This window comes from Ascidiella aspersa, chromosome 7 (genome assembly GCF_963924565.1).
Source record: "Ascidiella aspersa chromosome 7, kaAscAspe10.2, whole genome shotgun sequence".
NCBI lineage: Eukaryota > Metazoa > Chordata > Ascidiacea > Phlebobranchia > Ascidiidae > Ascidiella > Ascidiella aspersa.
This window is the reverse complement of record NC_139453.1, coordinates 17,209,059-17,215,058: the sequence shown is the minus strand read 5'-3', so window position 1 is coordinate 17,215,058 and position 6,000 is coordinate 17,209,059. Positions and strand designations below refer to the sequence as shown.

Sequence of the window (6,000 nt, the reverse complement as noted above, 5' to 3'; positions counted from 1 at the left end):
TGAAATTGGCAAGTTTATCACCCGTATTTAATACAAGCTTTGTTAACTATTTTGCGTCAGAGCGCGCCTGTACACCTTTTGAAACGTGGTGCATGGCAGCATGAAACGCCTGCAGCTGACATTGCCTGCTTTGTAAGTTTAGTTCACTTGGCGGAGTTTAGCTCGTAATATAATTATTCATTGAATGATTTACTGAAATGTTTCTAGCATTTTTTTTGTTGTGGTAACATTGTGTTTTCCTTGACCTCTGGGCTGATTTCGCAATCACAATGACAGCAATGATTATAGCTCTTTCACTTTCGATTTCATTTGACGTTAGAAAATTTCATGTTTATCACAAAAAACGTGCATATGCTGACTCATTCTCTTAATAATATTTTGTCTGTACTGACACACGTATGCCTAGACCTAAAATGTCAGTCCTCACGTCAAGCCGAAAGTTTACTTGATTGCTAAAGGAAACTACCACACCTCTATAGGCTGCAATGTACTTTTTAGAAAAAACAATCAAAATCCATTGCTATTATGTAATTTAATGCAATGTTGTTTTAATCTGGGTCAAAGAACCTGGTAAATATACATAAATGAAGTCTCTTCACACTCCTCCGTCAATGTAAAAGAATTGATAAAGAACACTTTTAGAAACTAAAATAAGACAAACTAATAGTCCGGGAGAGAGCAGAGATTTAAATAGCATGTCGAGTACAAAAGGTTTAACTATTTATCAAACCTATTTTAAATGCAGGGACGTGCAGTCAGGGGAGGCAGGTGAGGCACCGCCTCACCTGTCAACATCTGGCAAAGCAAAACATATATCAAGCAAAAGTTATATCAGTTATATCTCTACCGCAAAGTTTACGTTTCTATACCTAAAGCGTGCTTTATTTTTTCTTCTATTTCTGTTGTGTTATTCATATCAAGCGTTCACGCGTTCAAAATCATTAAAATACGCAAAGTGAGGCAGCTCCAAGCCGTGCCTCTCTTCATATCACAGAAGTGCTATGCACTGCATTATGCGTGCCTTTTTCTTTAGCTAATTCTCTCGGAAAACATGATGAACGATTTAGCTAGGATTTGAGGCATGCCTCAACCCTCAATTATGATGTCGACGCTATGAAACCTTTCTTCGTCCAGCTTGAATGCCCGCATAGTACGTGTAAAGTACATTGACTTCTTGTAGTGTAAGCTCTAAAGTTGAAGTCATAAATAAAGGCAGACCTGTTGCAAATTTAAAACTTTTGCATCAGACGACTGGACAAAAAAAAATAACACGCAACTTTAGATGTGTAGCTGTCATAGGCGTAGCCAGGAGTAGATGTGTAGCTGTCATAGGCCTAGCCAGGGAGGCCATGGCCACCCAAAAATTTATAAATATGTACTCTTAATAACAATTTGTTTTGTAGCTTTTATGAGCAGTAACCCTACCACAACAGTCGATTACAGGCATGCCACACCTTAAATTGTCATGCACTGTTACGTCATAAACGATGTAGACATTAATACGTTTGCTATATTAATGTAGTTTTACTACTTTTTAGTCGTTTTGTTTTTGATCTATGAATGGTTTTTGAGTTTATTTATTTTTTTATTAGTACTATGCCGTTTTTGTGGCTGTTAAAGAAAAACGTGACTCGAAAAAATTTGTGCCTCACCATCTAGGAACCTCACCGCACGTCACTGCTTAAATGTTGCTCCACATATCAGTGGTCAATAAATGGCCGATCTTAAGTGCGGGAAATGGTGCAAAACCAATTTAAGATCAGCCTTAATGGGGTCACCATGTCACGTTTAAATATCATTTCGAGTACATTAATGAAACTGAAACAAAAGAAACTTTAGAAAAAAAAAGAAACTTTATATCCCCCTGTAACAGGAATGGTAAGTCTTAAGTTGATGTTTTGGTGCAAAATACATTTAAGACCGGGTTAAATGTAGCACATATGTACCTTCTCATAAATGCCGATAGATGGCGCTATGTTTATTTTTGATAGCATTAAATATAGGAATCAAACACAACAAACAGTCAGATAAAATCATGTACATTCCGATCACTATCTAGTATTATACATATAATACATAAGTTTACCTGAAGTTATCAATAACCGCATAGTTATTGTCACAAATTGCCTTATACCTGAAAAACTACTTTACAATCCCGAACATTGCGTTACTCTGCCATCTGTCATTGACCATTGTGACGTAATATTCCTATTGTGATATCTAATGGTGCGACCAGCTGATCTGTAGTAACCTGTTGTTTTGACGTGAATTTGTGGAAAGGCGTGGCGTAGGATTCTACATAAACGAAGCTAAAACATCTGCAGTTTGTGCTGTACCAGTTTTAGGTTTGTCATCACAGAAAAGCAACTTTAGGATATCTGACCTAAAAGTTTGTTACAATTGGGGGCTCGTAAGGGATCTATTCTATTCACTGCTGAAAAGTATGGCAGATCTCGCAGGTGCACGGCCGAAAAAATCCGTGTGACCGGGTGCAACAAAGGGCAAAAAAGTGCACTCGGGTGCACTTTATGATTTTCGGATGCATTCTGTATTGCATACATTGCACTGTAAACGTATTCCGCACAAGCGTTTTACATATTTCGGGTGCAGTTCAGATTTTTTCGGGGTGCATTTCTAAAAGGTTGAAAAAATCTCGCGGGTGCACTTGCCATACTTTCACAGTGGATTCTATTAAACTGTGTTGGCTGTTGTCCTAATTTTATAAGGTGATGAAGCAGGAAAACGAGATGGAAAAGATTGCGGAAGTTGGCAAGCAACTGTGTTTGACTGGAGCCGATTTGGCGAAGTTCATTAATAAACAGCAGGCGTTCGAGAAAGGAAAGCGACGCCTATACCTGGGAAATGAAGCCCAGCAAAGAGTTGCCGGGTCTGAAGCCGAAGAACGACGGAAAAATGCTGAGGCTAAAGCTGATGAAAGGCGGCGAAATGCCGAGACCGAAGCGGCTCAAAAGCAGAGGAAACCCGAGGCGCGAGACAGGGAATAACAGGACGAGTTGGATAGCTATTTGCTACGCTTCGAGCGCTTTGCTGTAACCTGCAAGTGGGATGAGTTAGAGTGGGCGACTACGCTAAGCGCCCTTTTGCAAGATCGAGCATTGGTTGTATAGTCAAGAAGTCCAGACGCTGACGCTGTGGACTACGACCAGCTCAAACAAGCTTTACTGAACTGTTGCGATTTGAACGAAGAAGTAATCGTAGTAAGTTTCGCAGTTCAAAACCTGAAAAGGGTGAGAGTCCTTCCCAGCTTGCGGTGCGTCTGCAGAATTACCTGCAGAAGTGGGTAAAGTTATCGGAAGCAATTTTTGACTCGGGCGATGTGAGTGAGCTATTCGTCAAAGACCAATTTCTAAAGTCGTGTCCTAAAGAGTTGTCGACTTACCGAAAGGAACAGGCGCCGAAGTCCTTGGAGTCTCTAGTCTATACCCAGTGTTGCTGAGCAGTTCCATGCGGCACACAACCGTCAGTTGGCCCTGGACGTGTGTCAGTGTGAAAATTGTCAAAGGTATAATACTGACAACAGACCCACGAGAAGGTGCTTTATATGCGATAAGATAGGGCATCTAGCCAAGGATTGCAATTCGAGCGCAATGCCGCCGAGGCCGACGAGAATCTTAAACTCGACCGCATACGCACCAAGGAGTGTTGCACATTCGGATGACGGATATAACTTGCCTCTGTCGAAAGGTTTAGTTGGCGATAAAACTGTGACTGTATTAAGAGAACCGGTTGAACAGGTATTCTGGTTGATATAAATTTTTGTTCGAGATGACTAAATTATTGACAAGCCAGGCCTCATCAAGCTGGCCAACAGCTCTGTCGTGTCTGTCGAGGTGGCAAAGATAAAGGTCAATACACTATTTTGGACAGGCGAGGTAGAAGCGCTATGTCCACCCGATCCTTTGCATGATCTGTGCATCGGAAACATTCAGGGTGCTAGAGGAGCGGAAGACCCCGACCAATTGTGGGAAGAAGCGAAGGCTATCCAAACGCGTTTTTAATAGAGACCTAAGAAAGATAAAAAGAAACCGCTACACTCGACAGGATCTCGAGGAACTTCTATTGGTCTGGCATGCGTGACGACGTAAAGCGTTTTTGTCGATCGTGCTACATTTGTCAGAGGACGGCGGAAAAAGGCAGTGTGATGAGGGTCTCTCTGCATACGACGAGTTGCTGTAGATCTTATTGGCCCTATTCTTCCTCCCAGTGAAGGGGGACACAGATACATACTTACGTTGGTGGATTACGCGACGCGATACCCGAAAGCAAAAGCGCTAAGGAATATAAACGGCTGAAACCGTGGTAGAGGCACTGGTCGACATGTATATTCGATTGGGAATTCCTGACGAAGTGTTGAGCGACTTAGGGTCTCAATTTGTTTCGGAGTGTATGCAAGAAGTGAACCGCCTTCTAATGATTAAGCATCTGACGACAGGTCCCTATCACCCTATGTGTAACGGGTTGTAGAGAAATGTAACGGGTGTCAATGCTCAAAAGCGAGAAAACGCTCAAAAGGCTGTGTTATGCTCAAAAAAATACAATGACATAGATTTATAGGTGCTTCGTTGTTTGCATATCGCGAAGATCCTCAATAATCAAAGGGATTTTCACCCATTTAACTACTTTACGGGAGGACGGTTTGCGGTCCAATGACCGTACTAAAGGAAATGTGGACTAACCCAGAAACGGATACGAAAGGGAGGTCAAGCTACCAGTATGTTATTGATCTAAGAAAAAAGATTGAGACGACTCTATCACTGGCCAAAGAAGAGCTCAAGAGAGAGATACAAGGGGTATTATAAGAAAAAGGCCAAACCACGACGGATAGAAGTCGGCGATAAAGTTCTACTGTTGCTGAACAAGTTGCTTCTCCAGTGAAATGGCCCATTCACAGTTGTGGAGAAACGAGGACAGTGTGATTATATGTTCTGAATGTGAATGAAAAAAATCGTGTTTTCCATGCGAACATGCTTAAAAAGTATGTCTCTAGATAGAATGCCTACCACCGGCAACCAACATATATCACTGGTCCACCAGGGTTGTACGGCTGTAAGTGCACAACCATGATGACGTCACTACAGTCTATCCAGTTTGGCGAAGAGTTGGCGGCGAAACAGAAGGGGGAGGCGTTAGCGGCTGTAAATGCTTATTTGGACATTTTTAGGGATTTACCGGAAAATGTCGGTTTTCTTGAACATCGTATTCAGCTCAAGTATGATCGGCCTCTGCTATCAATACCATATACCGTTCCTTACCACATGAGGGGCGAATTAAAGCGCGAGATCGACAGGATGTTACAACTGGGAATAATACGACGATCCCGCTCAGCATACGCATCGCCTGTGGTTGTTGTGAAGAAAAAATATGGTTCTAATCAGATTTGTATCGACTATGGAAAGTTGAACAAGACATCCCTGTTCGATCCGGAACCGATGCAAACAGCCGAAGAGGTGTTCCAAAGACTGTCTATCAGCAAATACTTTACTAAACTGGATCTTAGGATGGAGTACTGGCAGACACCAGTTGCTGAGGACATTCACAAGAAAGCTTTCGTTACGCACTGCGGTACGTTCGAATTTCTCAAAATGCCATTCGGGGTGGTTAACTCGGGAGCGACTTTCGTTCGAACTATGCGCTCTTTGTTTAAAGGACTAAGCGACGTTGAATGCTACATTGGCGAACAAATTAATTTACAAAGAGATAACATGAATAATATTGACATTAACATTCAAAACTAATATTTTAAACAGGTTGCCAATCAAACGAATCTATGTAATGTTCAAATAAAATTATGCTATATCATGGCATTTGGATCAGACAGATTTCTTCTTTTTGTATTTGTTAAGGTTCGACAACCTCCTTCATTCGCATTTCATTCCTCTTTCTTCACCATGACAATAAAGTTATGTATGTGAAATCGTTCTCAAAGTTTTTTTCATCAAAAGGACGGCAAAAAACAACAACATTCCAGTTTATGGGGAA

At 41.5% G+C, this 6,000-nt stretch overlaps 1 pseudogene; it reads left to right on the top strand.

Moving 5' to 3' along the window:
* Nucleotides 1-2,747: 2,747 nt before the first annotated feature.
* LOC146138093 (uncharacterized) lies at nucleotides 2,748-4,019 on the top strand (annotated as a pseudogene).
* Nucleotides 4,020-6,000: the final 1,981 nt, after the last annotated feature.